The sequence below is a fragment of the Megascapheus bottae genome, chromosome 27 (genome assembly GCF_031878675.1).
Source record: "Megascapheus bottae isolate mThoBot1 chromosome 27, mThoBot2.hap1, whole genome shotgun sequence".
Taxonomy (NCBI): domain Eukaryota; kingdom Metazoa; phylum Chordata; class Mammalia; order Rodentia; family Geomyidae; genus Megascapheus; species Megascapheus bottae.
In genome coordinates, this window is record NC_143535.1 from 22791241 (window position 1) to 22811191 (window position 19951).

The following is a 19951-nucleotide window of genomic DNA, read 5'->3' on the forward strand; positions in this document are numbered from 1 at the left end:
ACTCTACCACTTAAGTAACAGCTCCACTGATAGCTTTTTGGTAGTTAATTGAAGATAACAGTCTCATGGATGTTCCTGCCCTGGCTTGCTTCAAATTTCGGTCCTCATATCTTAGCCTCCTGAGTTGCTAGGATTACAGGCATGAGCCACTGATGCTATGCATAATGAGGTGCATGTTTAAGTATAATTTGCTTTACTTTTTAAAATTTATTTCAATTTAAGAGGAATTTGTGAAAACACAACTCTAAGAAATTGAGGATCATCTATACCCTCCAACTCCTTTCTTTACTGACTTAGATGGGTCATTCTTAACTCTTCAGTTTTGAACTGAAATATCAACTTTCCAACAAAAATTACCCTTGCTTCTATAGTTTTCATCTGGATTCTCCCCCAAAGACCCATCTGGTGAAGTCTTGGTACTCAGATGTGGGCCTTTAGGGAATGAGTAGAACCTTCAGGATCAGTAAGACAAAGTTAATTTATTGAGCATGTACTCTTAAAGGAGATATAGAAAACCCAGCCTCTTCTGATACCGCTTCCCCGCCACAAAGTGAACAGCTTTGTTACAACACATACTCTTTGCTACAATGCATTGCCTCACTATAGACCCAAAGGTAATGAATGGCCCAGCTAACTTGGCTTACACTTATAAAACCATGAGCCAAATTAACTTTCTCTTCTTAAAACTTTCTCTTTTGTTTTCTTTTCCTCAGGTATTTTTGTTATAGCCATTAAAGTTGACTAACTTACTAATTTTCCTTTGGGTTAATTTGAACCAACTTGAAATTTTATATATATATATATACACATATATATATACATATATATGCACTTAGTTATAGTCACGTCTCACCAAAATTTAAAGGCAGTGAGTCCAGGAACTGAAGTAATTTTGGTTCACTGATTTTCTGTTCCTCCATTTAGCCAAGACATCTTGAACATAAAAGGCACTAAATATGTTTTATTGAATAAGAGAATGAAGTGTAATCATAAAGCCTCATGGATAATTTTTTCCTTTGAAGTACCAGTAAAATTTGAACAGATAGAGGAGAGAATGAAAAGAATAATCAGCTAAAGGAACAGCATAAACAAAAACTTAGCAATATATCCAGGATGTGGAGACTGGGCTTATTTATTGCCTCTGAGTGGGCAGGAGCAGGAACATTTATCAACTTAGGTCTAAGAGTCTATTTGACTATTATAGGGATCAACTCAAGTGCAATCAGCACATTTATCTAGGTGGCTGTTGGGAAAAATGGTCTGTGATTTAACAAGAAGGACAAACCTTGTCATGGGACCATTGCCAGGGAACACAACCCTGATACTATTTTGTAGCAAGAGTCAGGGGCAAAGGCATAAGCAGGACTTTCTGTTACCAGGCAGTGAGGACATAGTGAGGTTCTTGTAACACCATACCCTGATCTTCGACATTTCCTTTAGACATACTTGAGTCAGCATTAGAGAAATGTATTGGGAAACAGCAGGCCTAAGATTAAGCCCAAATTGCTGCATTTCTAGCCTCAGCCTGTCTGGCTCAATTTTGACTCAGCCAACTTACACTAAATGTGTGCTGTTAACAAATCATTTTGATATATATTAAGATACTTATATAGAGATAGATGTGTGCATTTATATAATATGTATATTTACATAATATATTATATATGTGTGTTTATACAATGACTTGCACATAAAATTCTCAATAAGTCATCATCATATTATTTTATGTCCTAGACAATTGAGATAAGAAGAGTGAATTTCACTGTTTCCCCTACCATCTATTCACCTCTAGAAGCTGAAAGTTCAATGTCTTTGTAAAAGGGCAGGATTTGGGTTGGGCTATCTGCCAAACACATTTCTTTACCTCCAGTCTAAATGTAACAGATCATGTTCAGTTCACTGGCCTCTCAGGTGTCAGCAAGGTGCTCTTCTGTCAATGTAGCAGCACTAATGTGGCCCTGAGAATTAGATTCTGGGGCTTTCAAAAACTTTCCATTAAAAAATGCTTCTTTTAGTTGATCCCCATATTTGAGCACAAGTCACATTGGCCTCCAGGGACCTGGGATCTTTAAAATATCAAGCCAGCCTCCTGTTACACTCAGAGGAATTGTGAGCCGATAATGTCTGATCCTTTGATAATTGGAAGTTTGCTTTCAAACAATCAATAAAAAAATGTCAGAAAGCTCAACTCCATGCAGCAAACAAATGAATTGGTGGAACATAATTTAATAACTAATGTTCAAGAGATAGTTTCCTTTTAACCTTGCAAGGATTTTAAGGCAATTAAACATCAATGGGAAAATTATCTTTGTAAAATGAGACAGCAAACCTGAATACATTTACATTATATTAATGAAGAGTGTTTCCAGAAGTTAGGATGAAATGAGGACGAAGTAAAATAAACACATAGCACGGAAGAGCTTTGTAGGAGAGGCATATGTAGGGCCTGCTGATGGAAACGATTGTGGTGAACTTTGGTTATGTAATTAGTCTTTGTGTCAGGCACATACTTCCACACAAACAATTTTATGCTCTAGGCACACTTTGTAGACTCTCGAGGCTCCTCCCCCTGGATGTTCAGGTATTCCTACATTGCCTCATCCTTGTCACTAAACAAGCATTTTCCTATAAAGGAGACCCATATGTGCCTTACACTTCATCTGCATCCATAGCTTTCTCTTCTATAGTATCCTTTCCTCTTCTCTATGCTACATACTACCTGTGAGTTCTTAAACAAGGACTTGACATTCTCAATAGCCAGAGGAAAGTGCCTTCCAATGGTTGGCTCTGACCTCAACCACTTTCCCCCTGAATATACCAAGAGATGCTTCACTCTCCTTAAATATGATTACAAAGCCACCTCTCCACTCTGTCTACCTCCAATGCCTTTCTTTTGTTTTCTATCTTAAATTCGGATAATTATACTCTTAAATGTAAGTTCCTTCCCCTCAATTTTTCAGCAAGTACTTCCTGAAATGCTGGAAAATCTCCTCCTTCTTGACCCAGGCTGAACAGAGTTTTGCTGAAGAAAAATGTCCGTGTTTTTTTTGTAGGAATAGGAAATCCACCACATTTCTCAAATATACTCATTGTGTCCTGCCCTTTTACAACTGTTCTGGATATTTTACCTTTTATTCAAATTCTCAGCATTCTTCACTGCGGGAGCAAAGAAGAGTTCCTTTATATCCTGCTTAGAAGACAAGAAACTTAGGAGGAACTAATTTAGGTTTTATTTATCCTCTCAAATAACTACAGATTAATGTACTTTTATCTGCCCCCTCCTTGGAAACCAGAAAAATAACTTTGTCTGTAAAACAGCTAATAGTTATGAATCTTTTATTTTACTATTACGAGCCAATGAGGGAGGCAGCATTGTTGTTATTATTATTATTGGATTCCCCACCCCCCAGCTCAGGTGACTGAAACATAAGAAGTACAGTAATTTTCTCAGAGTTGAACAAGCACTGGGCATTGGGGCCAGGAGTGGAAGCCAGCAAATCTGGCAATGGAGCTCAAACTCTTGATCTTGGACTAGAAGTTCATCCTTGCCATGTGCTCCAACTATCATCCTGCTTTCCTTGTGCAAGGACTTTGCTTCTTCAGTGATGCCAACATCTTCCAGATTTTTTTCTCCTCAATTATATCATTTCAACTAGTGTTCACAGTTGATGAAGTAATTCTCATTTCAAAGAGCTGGTGGCTCATGCTTATAATCCAAGCTACTCAGCATGCTAAGATCTGTGGATCATGGTTCAAAGCCAGCTCAAAAGAAACATCCATGAGAATCTCATCTTCAATTAACCACCCAAAATTCTGGAAGTGGAGCTGTGGATCAAATGGCAGAAAGATAGTCTTGGTGGAAAAACCCAAGGGACAATGCCCAAGCCCTGCTTTCAAGTCCTAGTACCAGAAGAAGTTAGTAACAACAAAGTAAAAACTCAGAAATAGATTCTAAGCCAGGTACAGGTGGCTCTTGCCTATAATCCTAGCTACTCAGGAGGCTGAGATCTGAGGATTGTGGTTCAAAGCCAGCCCAGGTACTAAAATCTGTGAGACTCTTGTCTCCAAATAATGATCAGAAAACCAGAAGTGAAGCTGAAGCTCAAAGTGATAGAGTATTAACTTCAAGCAAAAAGACTTCAGGGACAGTGCTTAGGATCTAAGTTCAAGCTCCATAACCACAAAAAATAAATAAAAATATTCTATTTCATGTTAAATGAAAGGGAATCAATGTATGTGAATTAATGCACCTTCTATCTGGCAAATATCATGTAACCCTTCTATTAATTACAATAAAAATATATGAAAAAAAAAGTTAATTCAGGGGCTGGGAATTTTGCCAAGTGGTAGAGGCTTGCCCAGCATGCACAAAGACTCAAGTTTGATTCCTCGGTACCATATACATAGAAAAGCTGGAAGTGGTGCTGTGGCTCAAGTGGTAGAGCTCCAGCCTTGAGGAAAAAGCCCAAGAGCAGTGCACAGGCCCTGAGTTCAAGCCCCACAACTGGCAAAAAAAAATAGTTAATTTATTACATGTACCATCAGAAAATTCTCAGGCATGTTTAAAATATTAGACCACACATTTGAGGAAAAAGTCGTCTAAAAGAAACAATGTTAGGCCATCAACAATAAGTAATTTTATCTGATTTATAGAAGGCTGAAATTTCTTGAGAGCAAGTCTATGCAAAGCAATGTGAAAAAGTCTTAGCACAGGCATATATTGGATGAGAAAAGACATTCAGCCTAATTGGAATGACCACATGATGGAATGAAGACGAGAACAGTGGGATTCTGTGAAGTTGTACATTCATCCCTTTGTAGATGGCATTGTCCCATTATACATAATGCACACATATATAAACAAGCTGATTAAATTATGGTATATTTAGGGCAGGGTTCTAATGATATAACTCATTTGAGGAACTAACTTACAGTTTAATAAACAATACAAGGAATCTGAAATATGGTTTTTCAGGGAGGAATAAGTGGGAGGGATGTATATATCTATCTATCTGTATATATATATTTGCATCAAGCACTTGCATATAATCACAGCACCCAATTTTCATATTGTTGACCTTTGTTTCTATCTTTCACTTTTAGAATGCCTTGCTCTTTATGCTGTAAGCTCTGCCTTCCTTTGCTTTCTGAGTTCTCACAAGCCTTCAAAATATAGATCAAAACATAGTCCAGACATGTTAATAATTTTAATTTAACTTCCACATACGGAGAAAACATGTTTCTTTGTCTTTTTGAGTCTGACATACTTCCCTTAAAATATGTTCTAGGTCTACCAAAGGAGCATAAGCTCAATGGTTTCCCTCATTTGTAATAGTTAGTACAAACCTTAGATTCTGCTAGCAGAGGATTATAATAGCTCAAAACCTAGATACATAAGGCCATATAGGATGAGGCTAAATGAAAGGACCTCCAGGATATGGAAACAGGAGCTGTATATTGGGTGAATGCTATTTTCAATGTACTATGTTAATTCCCTCATCTCTTTTGTTGTCCCTTGGTTATTCTCATATTGTTACAGTATCTTATCTTGTTATCTAGTATACTGTATATACATTTATTTGTTTATTTGAAATAGGAAACGGAAGGGGGAAAACAAGATGAGGGGGAGGAAAATGGGGACAAAACATGAGAAGGGGTATCAATGTGTGAGAAGTAATATACCTTCTATCTGGCAAATATAACTGTGACCCCTCTATTAATTCCAATAAAAAATATATGAAAAAGAAGAAAAAAATATGTTCCAGGTCTAACATGGCCCTGCAAATTGCATAATATTCCTCTTCTTGATGGATGAATTAAATTGCATTATATATACATATACATACACATATACATATACATATACATAATCTTACATTTTTCTCGATCCCCTCATGCATTTTAGGGCATCTGGGCTATAATGGCTATAATATTATAAACACGCTGATTAAAATATGGTATATTTGGGGCGGGGTCCTAATGATATAACTCCTTTGAAGAACTGATTTACAGTTAAATAAACAATATAAGGAAGCTGAAATATGGTTTTTCAGAGAGGGATAAGATCAAAGGGGAGGGGATAGAAAAATGGAGAGAAAGGAAAGGTAAGTGAACTTGGTCATAATATTCAATGTACATAGGTGAAATTGGAACCAGGGAATCTGAGGGGATAAATGGGCTTGGGACAGATGGGGGAAAATGATGGAAGGGATGACATTGATCAAGATGTATTATACTTCAAGGGAGAAGTCAAATAATGTAATTCCTTAGAAAGGCTAGTTCATAGTCCAACAAAATGAACACCAGGAGTCTGGTATTTGACAGTGGGGAAATCGGATCAAGGGGAAGGGTTAGACAAATGAAGAGAAGTGGGGCAAGTGCAGCTATGAAATTCATTCGTATTATAAAAAATTTGGAAAATTGAGAGAAAGGGTGGGATGGGAAGGGATAAAGAGAATGATGGAAAGGGTAACACAGATCAAGATTCATCCTATTTATATACTACTTTGATGAGTGGCCAGTCCTTTGAACAACTACTTAAAGATAAAAATATGATTCAATAAAATTTTAAAATGTAGACACAAAGATTCATTGTATTTATAATTTGACATGATGACTTGAAACTTCTTTGAACAACTACTTAAAGATATTACTTTAAAAAGGGGGGGAGGCTGGGAGTTTGCCCAGCATTCACAGAGACCCGGGTTTATCTCTAATAAACTGCTCAAAAGGGCTGGGAGTTTGGTTTGGTGGTAGAGTGCTTGCATCGCCTGCACAAAGAACTGGGTTTGATTCCTTGGTACCATAGAGATCTTTTGCAAGAAGTATAATCTACTTCAGTTTTTTTCTCTGAGCAGTGCTACTTATAGTTTAAAGATTTTTATTAGCATACACTAATTGTACAGGGGTTTTCACTGTTATATTTCCATACATGCTTACTTACCCCATCAAACTTACCCTATCATGTCATGCTTTCTTGTCCTACTCTTCTTAAAGCAATTTCGATTGCTTTTTTTTTTTTTTTTGCCAGTCCTGGGCTTGAGCTCAGGGCCTGAGCACTGTCCTTGGACTTTCTCAAGGCTCTACTACTTGAGCCTCAGCACCACTTCTGGCTTTTTTCTATGTATGTGGAATCAAACCCAGGTCATCGTGCATGCAAGGCAAGAACTCTGCCACTAGGCCAAACTCCCGGCACCTCAACTGCTTTTATTGTTCTGTTTTCATATGTGCATATAAAGCACTTCGACCATATTCACTACCACTTAACCTCGCCTTTCCTGCTGATTCTTTCCCTCCAACAGAGCCTATTTTACTGAACTGTCATTCTTTTTTATTTGTCCTATACATTAATTATCCTGCCACAATAGGTACTTATTTAATTGTCTATGGTCCATCTCTTCCAGGATAGCAGATTTATGTTCTATTTCTCCACTGTGGTCCTAGTGCCTAAGATGGAGCCGAGATATGTATGCAAAGATGACAGTACAAAGAGGAAGTCATGAACACATTACCTGAAGAGGAGACAGAGGTGAGGGAACACACACACACACACACACACACACACACACACACACACACAGAAACAGAAAGATTTGTCCTCATGCACATTAATCCCATACATCAGTAACGATAGCTTATCCAGAGACTTTGTAATTACTAAGTCACTTCTTAGGAAAACACAAAAAGCAGTATGGAGAAGATTTCACTCTACATATACAGAGGTCTGAATCAATGAAAGTGGTTGAAATCTGGTTTTATTATAGGGTATAGGATCACAGTTTTAGGGCATCTAGAAACCTGGTACCATGCAAGATAGCTGGGTGACAAGAGGCAATACAAAGTAAGATATAATGGATGATCTGGAAACTTGAGCAAATAGTCAAGGAAAGAACCATACCACCAAAGTCATTCACTTTCCCAATCATCAATCCAATATTTACTTTTTTTAATGATGCATATTCTATTCTTTAGGCATCAGAGGAGATGATGAGATCACTGTTTGAAATAATCAATAATGAGTTTATAGATAGTAAGGAGCTCATGACTTGAGTTTCCTGAAGGGGATTTCAGTGGCTCTGAGGTCCAGGGAGAGCTGCCTCACCTGGGAGAGTAAATGCATCAATCACAGTAGTCTCTCAGAGACACTTCATTTTGTTTACTTTCAACTTTCAAATTTTGGATCCTCCCATAGTACAGTCAATTAAATTTCCTAGAATAGTTCATGTTTTAACTATTTTTTTCTATCTTGTAAGTTTATTGGGCCAAAGGACTTGCTTTGGCTGCTGGCCTGTGGCTGTAGGTTCCATGTGGAGACAGAGGTGTGAGAAGCTGGGGTGCCTCTTATGTTCCTCTTTACTGTCCACAGTTACTTGGAGACCAAATACTGAGAATGTGGGCCACTTTGAAACAGCCTGGATTACTGAAAAGGAAAGGACTTCCTACTGTACTTGTACTTAAGTTTTCATAAGTAGAAAGTAAGCCAGGGTGGTACTGGTCTCCAGAGATTTTTATGGCTTGCCTGTGGTAAATCAGGAATTATCCTGATTTATATGTCCCTAAGCAATGTCCTAGGTCCTTCCTTCGTTCCTTCGTTCCTTCCTCCTTTCTTTTTTATTTTTCTATCTGGGGCTTGAACTGAAGGACTTTCAGCCAACCTCTGTTTTCTTGCTAAAGACTGACACTTTAACATATACCACAACACCAGTCCAGCATTTTGCTGGTTAATTGAAGACAGAGCTTTATGCAGATTTTTCTGTCTGGGCTAGCTTTGAACTGTGTTCTTTAGGGTCTCAGACTCCCAAACAACAGGAGTCCAAGTGTGAACCCTATGTGCTTGTCTCGATTTGCACATTTTAATTCTTTCTGATGATGTCTGGGAAACCTAGAGCTCAGCATAGGGTGAAAAAAAGTTCCTTAGGGCAGATGAACTTCTTCACTGGATGGATACATCTTCAGCTTCCAGCATGCTGGAGGTGCTGTACCTGCCTATCCTCTTGCAATATCCTTTCCACTTCCTCTACCCCATCCCATGGGCAACTAATCTAGGAATGATTCTCATGCACTCGCCTGTGCCATGTGCGTGCCACTTGGTCAGCAGAGCCTAGGGAGTTGTTGTATATTTGTGTTCTTCGTGCCTCCAAATGAGTCTGGTGTCTGCAGGAGCAAGGGTCCAACAAGTGAGTTTTGAATATGACAAGTATGAACTGATGAGTCTCCACTGATGGGACCTTCCTCTTTGGAAAGGACATATTAGAACAACTGGTGTGGTGGCTGTCCTTTCTCAGAAGATTCTGTTACCTCAAACTTAGAGGTCAGGTAAAGGATCCCCATCTAAGATGACTTCCTGTCTCCTTGGGAGTGGCAGAAACCCCTTTGTTTTTTTTCAACTTCTGTGTTCCTGATGACCGTATTAGCCATGCAAAAGCCTGTTATTCAAGTTAACTTTGAACCTCCACTTTATCTAAATGGTGAGGGCTAGGCATACCTTGCTGGTTAGAAGTTCGTTCTTTTACTTTTGTCTGATGGAGTCAGACATTCCGTTCTGACATCTAAATAACATGAAAACTTGATTTATTATGTTCTTGCTGGGTGGCTAAGCTACATCGAGCTTAAAATCCTTAAAACTGAGATATTTTCAACTTAGGAGCCACGCTTCTCTTTGCCTTTCCAGGTTCTACCAGATGTAGAGCAAATGTATGCATCTGGTGTGGGAGCGTGGTGACAAAAAACCAACACCAATTCCTCCTCAGTGCTAACCATATGCCTGTACACAGTGTTGAGATCCTGGAGTTTGTCTCAGACAACTGCCTCGTATTTCACAGGGAGAACTAGAGAAAGAGATATTGAGAGCTCCATAAATCCATACCCAAAGCAGTAAGCACACTGAAAGAGCACATCCTAATCAGGAGCAAAGCTTTGCTTGCCATGAATGTGGAAGCCTCAGAATAAAGCAGGTAATGAGAAAACACATAGTTTATCATACCTGTTTGCAGAAGATGAAAATTGCTTTTGTGCTGAATGATTTTTCATGAATTCCAAAACCCTAGAACTGCTAAATTTTTTTCTGCTCAGAGATAAGAATTAGATTGAGAATGCCCTATCAGGGATAGAGGGGTGACACTCCCTGACATTTATTGACAAAACCAAGCTCACTGAAATCAACAGACTCAGTCCCCTTCCACTTTGGGTGTGAGGTCAGAGCTCTACACAGGAAGGTTATGTATAGATACAAAATAACTTTTTTCTCTCTCCCTCTACCCAATGCACTGCTCATCTTCATGCTGATGAAAAATGTAACCTGAGGAAGCAAAGGAGGCATAGAAAGAAAGAGAAGCTGGAAACTGGGATGATTGACAGTTTAGAATGACAGGCTGTTAACGCTGGAAAAATCCCAGAAGTCATTCAATTTATTCCTCTCTTTCCCTTCTCCTTTCCTAGTTTTTAACTGCAGTGTGCCATAAATACAGGAAGTGTGTATATCAAATGTATAGCTTAGTAATTTTTCATAAACTTCAACAGCTGTGTAATAAAACAACAAATGCAGCCAAGACTTCAGAAGCCCTCATTGAGTTCTTTAACTGGCCACCTTCCAATAATGTATCTCACATATATTGGTTTTGCCCTCTTAGGGCTTTCTATAAATTTCCCCTTGCATCTGTACCTTATATATGCTCTTTGACATTGTGTTTTTGAGATTCCTTCATATAGTTGTATATGGTTGCAGATTTTCCTTGTTCATTGCAGTTATGTACCATACTTCTATTACTCCCAATTTACCAATTCTAGAAATTTACAATTTCTGTCACTTGTCAATTTACTTAAAATGAAACTGAAGTCTCAAGGATTGCAATGGCCTGAAGGCCCACAGTGGAAGGGGTGCCCCAGTGCAAGACCCTCTCAGCTGTACCCTGTGCCCACCTTCAAGCTTTTTTGCATAGCCTACTGTGTATACATGTCACGTTCCTGTTATATAGAACAGAAACTAGACTTCCCACATGTGCAGAGAGAGGCTAATAAAAGCAAGTTTTGTCAATATATACTCCTTCCTTGGCAGCTAAACTCCAAGTAACAAATCTGGATGTACATAAAGGCGCATAACACCAAGAGCTGTGGTGATATTTCATCTGCTCAGAATGCAATCTGTATTGCTGGATGTACTCACTTGGCAGGGATTTCTGCTATTTAAGAGTTACCAGAATAGATTTTCCTGGGAAGCAGGTGAATTTCTTTTCTGCAGAGTCTTTTTGAGACTGGCGATACATCACCTACTTCTGCCAGGGCAGGCCAGATGCTGGGATCTGTGAAGGTCAATGCTATGCTAAGAAATTTAGGCTTGCTGTAGAACTAAGATGTATCTGCCCTCTCACTACACTGCCTCTCTCTCTCTCTCTCCCTCTGTGCCTGCCTTAGAACTTGACATGCACCCCGATATCTTCAGGGATTGGTTGATCTGCTGGGAGGTTTACAGTCTGGGTGAACTGACTCCAGCCATGTGCATGATTTCTCCCTGTTCCTGTGACAGGAACTTGCAATCATTCCCTGTCTCTCTTTGATGATGTTGGCCACAAATCCAGAAAGGCTCATCAAAGTGTCTGTGTGTGTAAGAGAACCTTGTTAGGAGGATTCATTGGTGGCTGGATTAAACGGTGCCTCTGCTTGCATTGGTGAGAGACCATAGAAGAACACTGGTCTGAGCTCTTCAGGAGTCATAGGCAGCAGAGCAGGCCAAGGCCCTACATGGCCAGACAGCTGGAAAGGAAAGAGGAGAGATGAAAGAGAAAGAAGAAACTATTTTTATTCATTCATTCATTTGTTTGTTTGTTTATTCATTCATTGTTTTTGTCTTTACTACCATTTTTCCTCTCTATCTTCTCTTGAAAATCTCAGGTTGCACTGGTATAACCCCTAACATGGTTGAGGGAAGATTCCTCTGAGTAATCACAATTAAGAGAAAATGCCGTACATAGGCTTTAGGATGCTTTTCATGAAAAAATTATTTCATTCTTCTCTGATGTACCTTAGATATTCATTGAGGCAGCCAGCCATGGAAGATCAATATGGTGAGATCCTGACCACAATACGAGCCCCCTGGACATAACAGTAAACCAAGGCAATGTGTTTATTCTACTTCTTTGACAATTTGTTGTAAGAAAATGTTTCTTCAATTAATTAGAATCCTTCCTACTTAAAAGAATAATTTTCCTTATTTTGAAACATTAAGGAATGAAAATATACACTTAATAACCTAAGAAAGTGTTAACATTGTCACTATTTATTTGCCTTGGCAGAATAAGAGTTGGATCAGAAGGAGAGGTAAGAAAGCTGAAGTTCTTGTCATGGGCAAAGAAACCCATTGAGAGTCTACCATGATAGAAGACATAACTTGCTTTATGTCCACCTAAGTAACAACATTTTTAGAATTGGTGGGAAATATTTATTGTTTTTTATTCCGTATGGTGCTGATTGATGCTTTGTGGATCTTAGCTGGCCAAGGGCCAGGTATAGAGAGTTGAAGTACTATAGACTTCTACATGTAAAGCTTTAATATGTTTCAAACCTTGGCACAAATGGTTAGATATCATTCCTGACATCTGGGATAGCATGACCAGAGGTCATTATTTGATCAGTCAGATAAACCTCTGCATATACTTTCTCAATAGAATTCTTTCCAATCTAAAGAGAAGAATGCTGAAGTGACATGTTTTCCATCCTCTCATGCCCAGTGGGCAGTGGTGAGGCAGGTATGGAATAATGTTGTGAGGATCATTGCTATTCTAAATTCCAGTTACATAGCTGGTAAATTCCCTAATTGGAACTCACTTATGTTGCTTGAGGATGATTGTGGTTCTTGGTTCTCACTCATCCTTCCCTTCAGAAAAAAGGGTCTGAATTGTGGTTGGATAGCAGTTCTCACTCAGCCTTTTTCCAGCCCATGTAAAGTTTTGATTCAGAGGAATCTTCATTTTCAATTGTTTCTGTTTCTTCTACTTCCAGTTATTGTTGCATCTATCAATTCTCTTAAAAACATTGTTGACTTCTATGATTTCATTTCATATAATACCTTCCTATCGGGCCGGGAGTTTGACCTAGTGGTAGAGTGCTTGCCTAGCATGCATGAAGACCTGGGTTCAATTCCTTGGTACCACATACATAGAAAAAACCCAGAAGTGGTGCTGAGGCTCAAGTGGTAGAGTTCTAGCCTTGAGAAAATCCAAGGACAGAGCTCAGGCCCTGAGCTTAAGCCCAGGACTGGCAAAAATAAATAAATAAATAAATACTTTACTATCCACTAGTAAAAGACACACTCAGATCCTTTCAAAGAAGAATATTTCAGATTTGGACTGTTGCTAACACCCTTAACACCCTCAGAATCTACTGTAAGGGATTGAAAACATTTATGGCTATAGAACAAGGAGACAAATTAACCTATTAGAAAAAAAAAACAATGTGTACCTGATGAAGTTTGTATTTCTAAGCAATAGAAATTTGCTCAAAGTGACTAAGCAGAATATGAGCTTATTGAAAAGATGTCTAGCAGATATTCTAAAAATCATTTGAATTCCAGAATTGTTGGAGGCTTTTCAGGGAAATGATCCCAAACCTCACTAAAAGCGGGCACGGTGACAAAATTTCACCTAAAGGATATACTTTATACAGCCTGTGTATATTGAGAACTTACTGCCTCTGAAGCAATATTGCTGACTGTGGTGATGTTTTCCCTCTATACCAGAAAAGAAACTCTTTGCAACATTTACTTACTCCACACTCAGGTACCGACATTCTAATCTTTCAGCCACAACAAAATGAATTGTATACAGTTCTGGCTTTCTCAAGTGCTGTGACATTTTGAGAAGTGCATTCACTTAGGGGATTCTGGGTCACTAAATTCATACTATTTCATATGAATTGGTAGGAATTATACTTGGTGGTACATCTCAGTCTGGACAAACCATCTCTGGGGCTCTGCAGGAGTAATCTCTGATTCTTCTGCTTTGGAGGTCTTGATGTATTCAAACCTGGTCCTAATGATGGGCCTTAGAATTCTCTGCCAGATCAGATTAGCTGAGAGGTAGCTGAGGTAGTGCTAGAGCAGAACAGAAAAACACCTGGTAATAATGCTTTGGTTTCCAACTTCTACACTGGAATTTTTTTTTTTACTAAGCAAGGTCTGATGGGAGAGAGGAGGAATTAATCAATGTGTTTCCTGTGTTACTCAGAGGTAAACAAACAAAAGTATATTCAGGAATGTTGATTTAATGTGGTTTTGCTCATGTCAGTACTCCATGGCATGAGCAGACTGTAAATTGGTGCCCCAGAGGTAGCATCTAGAATTGCACCCAGAAGAGCTGACAGTAAAAGGAGAACAGCTGTTGAGAATCTACGAAAGGCTGAGAGGCAAAGGAGATGAGCTAAGATTTCAGTTAAATGATGTGAAATTCAGTACTTATTTTACTGGTTTTCATCCTCTGTCCACATGACAGTGTGCTTCCTTTCCATGCGATAGTGACTGATAAAGCTGCTGCTGAAGTCTAAGGCTAGGTTTGGTATGGATTCAGGGAGGTCTATAAAAATTTCTATCAATAAAAAACCGAGGTGCCTACCCTACAGTAACCAGAGAGGTATGATGCACTTTGTGTGTGTGTGTGTGTGTGTGTGTGTGTGTGTGTGTGTGAGAGAGAGAGAGAGAGAGAGAGGGGGGGGTGGAGAGAAACATCAGGGGACAACTGAGGGAGCATGGTCACTCTGTGAGCCAAGTGGGCAGGGGAAATCATTGGGTTCCACTGTGCCAGATGTATACTGAGTGCTAGCTGGGTATGGAATAGTGTAAAAAAAAGAATAAGTAAAAAATAGTCCCGCTGGGCTGGTAGTTTGCCTAGTGGCAAAGTTCTTGGCTAGCATGCATAAAGACCCAGGTTCAATTCCTCTATACCACATACATAGATAAAGCCACAAGTAGTGCTGTGGCTCAAATGATAGAGCGCTAGCCTTGAAAAGCCCAAGGGCAGTGCTCTGGCCCCAAGATTAAGACCCAAGACTGGCAAAACAAAAAAAAGAAAGAAAGAAAAAGAAAAAAGGAAAATAGTCCTGCCAATAAGAGAATCAGAACTGCTTTAAGACTGGATGAATCCAGAGAGAAAATAAGTAAGATAAGGATAAGATAAGAAGATGAGGGTAACTGAGTTGCAAGTCCCACGTGTTGGATCTTTTCACCTCATGTGGAAGGGACTGGAATGTGACTGCTGACCAGCTAACTGTTGAGCTTAAGGTTGGAAGGAGATATGCAGGGTGCATTTAGTGAAAGCTCTCCTCACATGGAGATGCAGCATTCAGATTTCTTATTGGATTAGAATTTAGAAAGTTTTAGCACCTGCCTGAGATTGAATTTGGGTACTTTCAGTTCAAGTGCTAAATACATTCTAAACAGACTTACAAAAAATCCCCTGGACCTATGATGTTTGTATGTGTGTAGTTGCAAGGTTGGGAGTATTTGTATCTTTGTTGGGAAGGTTTATATTATGGGTTCCACAACTTTCTCCCCTTCTAAGTTTTGGTAATCTATAGGGACAGAGCAGAGCAAAGTTGTTTATCAATTAACCTTGTTTGAAGTCACCAGGTATGTTACGTTTCCAAGCCTGCCTTCAAGGAAGAGAAAGTTATTGGTCTTTGCCTCTCTGCTTCTGTCCCTATCTCTGTCTTTCAGTCTCTCTTACACATACATGCCCACATATATGCTCACACACAGTACAAAAAACACGCATGTACCTGATGGCTTCAAGTTGGGTCCAGAAAACCTGAAAAGCATGTGAACTGTCGATTTTGCTGACTGGACTGGGCCTCCCTTGTCCTCCATCCCCAGTGTCTCTTGGGGCCCTGGAGTGACACAAACCACATTTTAAATGGGATGAACATGAGCAAGGAACCAGAAGAGCTGATTGCTTAGATGAAAAACTAGAAATTACTTTGGGTGAGAAATGGAGAAAAATTACCTTAAACGTAAACAAACCACCAAGCTCCCACAGCTAGATTTCTGGTAGCGATGTGCTTGCTCTGAATTATGCTGAATTTAATCCTTTAGTGGTGGCTCTTTAAAATAGGCCGAGTAAAAAGAACTGTTTTGTGTGGGTGTTTACATGAAGAACAGACAACTCCCCTTCTCCTTTTCAAACGTAAGTCTGATTAAATCTGTTTCATGAATGCAGCGCTTTCTGTGATTGTTTAAGATTCCAGGAGACCAAGGCAATTGTGAACTCACTTTGGTTACTGCCTGTCAGCTATACATTTTATCTAATTTATCTAGGTCTTTGGCCTCTGGATAATCTTTTACCATTATGGGGACTCAGTTTGGCCATTTGTAAATGGAACTAGTAATTCCTTTCTTATATGATGGCTTCCCAAACAGCTACAATGACATATGGCAAGTGCTCAGTAATGGACGTTACAACGATAACAATGACTTCCAGACAACCAAGTGTATTTTCAAATGTTAAAATTTGGTTTCAAGGCTGGTTGCCAGTGGCTCACATCTGTAATCCTAGCTATTCAGGAGGCTGAAATCTGAGGATTGTGGTTCAAAGCCAGCCCAGACACAAAAGTCGGTGAGACTCTTATCTCCAATTAACCACCAGAAAACTGGAAGTGGCGATGTGGCTCAAAGTGCTAGCCTTGAGCTGAAGAGTTCAGGAACAGTGCCCAGGCCCAGAGTCCAAGCCCCATGACTGACCAAAAAAAGTTTCAGTGGAGAGCCAAACCACTCTGTGAATTAGAAAGCCCCTCTTTACACACCACAACAGACACAGACACACACACACACATGCACACACACGCACAGAGGTTAATCACTGTCAAAATTAACTTAAATTTGAATGGAGCTGGTTCTGAACTGCTGGAGCCCAGGGGGAAAAAATGTCTTTGTTTCCCTCCTGGCCAGTGGGAAAGGCTGTATCTTCCAGGGGTTTGGGGACAGGGGGCATCTCAGAGCTTGTATTCTGCTTCTTTAGGAACAGGTGAAAAATAATAAACCCTAAGTCCTATCTTCAGAGACCTGCTGCCACCTCTTATTTTTACAAATTGTTTTGTCCGCGGAAGTAAAGGCTTTGTGGTTTATCTGTAGATAAACCTTTTTGATTTATTTTTGGTCTGTTTTGCTGGTACAAGGGATTTGAACTTTAGGCCTCATATTTTGCTTGGTTTGCTGGCTGGGCTTGCAGTATCTCACTCCAGCTCAGCTTTTTGCTACTTACTTTTGGAGATGAAGTATTCTGGATTCAACTGCCTGATCTGGCTTCTTTGAGGAGCTAGGATTACATGTGTGAGCTGCCAGCCTCTGGACATCAGCAGCTAATACTTAATCTGTTGCTGTGCGTTGTACTTCATTGACTATTAAAACCTTAATGGCCCTTTAAATATATAAATGAGGAGACCTTTGAAGGAAAGACAGCTGTGCCGCTGAAGCCATTTTGCTCTTCAAAGTCATCAAAATTGACAGGTCTAAATGTTCTCTTGGAGTCACTCAGACTTTGATTCTCTTTTCCTTGTGTTAGCAAGGACTGGGGTGGCTTCAAGTGCAGGACATGTGGCATTGGCATTCCTCTAGTGAAGAAGTATAGAAGTGTGCCTGACAGCAAGGCTGATCCTAATGATTCCAGGTCAGCATTCCTCTGGCTCCCTCTGCACAGCAATGCCCAATGCAGGCCTATGTTATGTTCTCTTGCCTTCTTTATCTTGGACCTATGATATCATTTGTCTTAGACCTAGATGTGGCTTTTGGAACTAATAGTATTAACATGGATATGCTTTTGGAAGACCTTGTCAACCAATCTTATTATCTAGCCCTCTTTGTCTGGCTTGGCCAAGAGGTTATCAGTCCAAAGAAGGTAGGATGTTCTGAGATCAGTGTGGTACCCACATAAGGAACATCAGGAAGGAACTGGATAAGAAGTTGGAGTTGGGGAGGAATACAGTCTCTCCTTTTTTCCACTGAGATATGAGCTAAGATGGCATTTGCATGGCATATAGTGAATGATTCCTAGGCTCACATTTCAGCCAGCTAAGGATATCAGATCAATGTCAGTTATTATTGGCTCTGCTTCCTTCTTGGCTTCCCAGATTCACTTCCTTTACCCAACTATAAACCTTTGCCTCATGCTCTGCTTAGTTTAGAGCATGAGATAAAAATCTCCCTTGACTGACCAGAAGGGCCAATCAAGTGTCAGCTTAAATGAATTGAGGCTTCATAAGTTTTCTTTGTAGTTAAGGACTAGAGGATTCTGGGATTGATATGTACCAGGCTCTTTTACCCTTACAGTTCTTCTTTTCTTTCTTTGAGAATAGTTTTCTTACTCCAAGGATACCCTCTGGGTACCAAAACTCTGTCACCTCCATGGTGATCCCTCCACCAATGGTTGTGCCATCGGAGAAGTGAGACCCTTCTTGGCATGTCTCTTTTCACTGCTCATTCTTTTTCCACTCTGTCACCAAGATCTGCCATTTCCGTCTCTCTTCCCTTCTTCATCTTCACAGCTATCATCCTAGCCCACACTGCCATTGCCTGTCCTGCAGGCAACGACTTTCAGATGCATTTCCCATCAGCTCTTTCTCATCACAGAGCACTGTTTTCAAAATGCAATTACTGGGCTCTTACCTCTGCAGTTTAAAATGCTTATAGGCTATCCATCATGCTTAGAGTCACTCCAGAGTTATAAACAAGCCTCTGGGTTATCTGACCTGTCATCCTCTAACCTCGGCTCATACCATATTTTAATTCTGTTGTGGTGTGTTTGCCAAAAAAGCATGCCTACTGGTTAACTGTATTTTATGATCCCTGTTTTTAATGTCTATTGTGATTATAAATTAATATATATCAATTGATTCGTTTAAAGTGCTTCTTTTTAGTAGACCATGAGCTTCATCAATGCAGATACAATATTATTTCTTTGTTTTATTACTGGACACACAAGTGACGATATAGTAAATAATTTATTGATCATAAATTGATTAACAAATATTTAAATAGCTCAAGTGTATGGTTCTGATTCATGTATTGTTACTTATCTGTGAAAAAATAAGTATAAAAGGTTGATTCTTAAAGTACCCTTATTTGTCATTTATGGTTCATTCGCAGCAACTTTTAGTATGTTTTTATAACAGAAAACAAGATACCTTATGCAGTCACCTGCAGTTTCTTCCTCCTCCAATTCCTGGATACTTCTAATCAACATTTTCTCTAGATGGATTTTTTTCATGATGGCAATTTCACAGAAATAATACCCAACAACATGTATGTTTAAACAGAATTTTAATGATATATATCTCATATAATATGAAATAGTATACATTAATCTCCACTCATTTTGCATGTGTTAATGTTCTATTAGATGGATATGCCAACATCTATCTATCCATTTGCCACTTATATACTATTAATGAACAAAATATGTATGGACAAATACATGTTCTCATTTCTCTTGCACATAATAGGGCTCTGACTCCTTCACACTTTTTCTCCACAGTTTGTTTCTACTCTCTTTGGATTAGAGCCATCTCAGTGTGTCTGAAGTAGTTTGCTGTTGTGGTTTTGATTTGGATTTCCCTAATGGCTAATGATGTTGAACATTTCTTTCAAGTGCTTGTTAGCCATGTGTAAATATTTTGGAAGAAATTTATATTCAGATCCTATGCCAATTTTTAATTGGCCTATTTTCCTTTCTATTATTGGAATGTAATTCTGGATATTAATTCTTACGTGGTTTGGATAGTTTGCCATTCTATTTTATTGCTAATCCTTTGAAGTGTAAGAGCTTCTAGTTTTTACTTTTGCATAGTGTGAGGTGATGAAGTGGCCAAAATATATTCTTTTTCAGGTGGACATTCAGTTGTCTCTATTAAAAGGGCTTTTCTTTCCTCTTGGAATTGTTTTGGTAGTCTTAGTAAAAAAAATTAGTTGATCATAAAT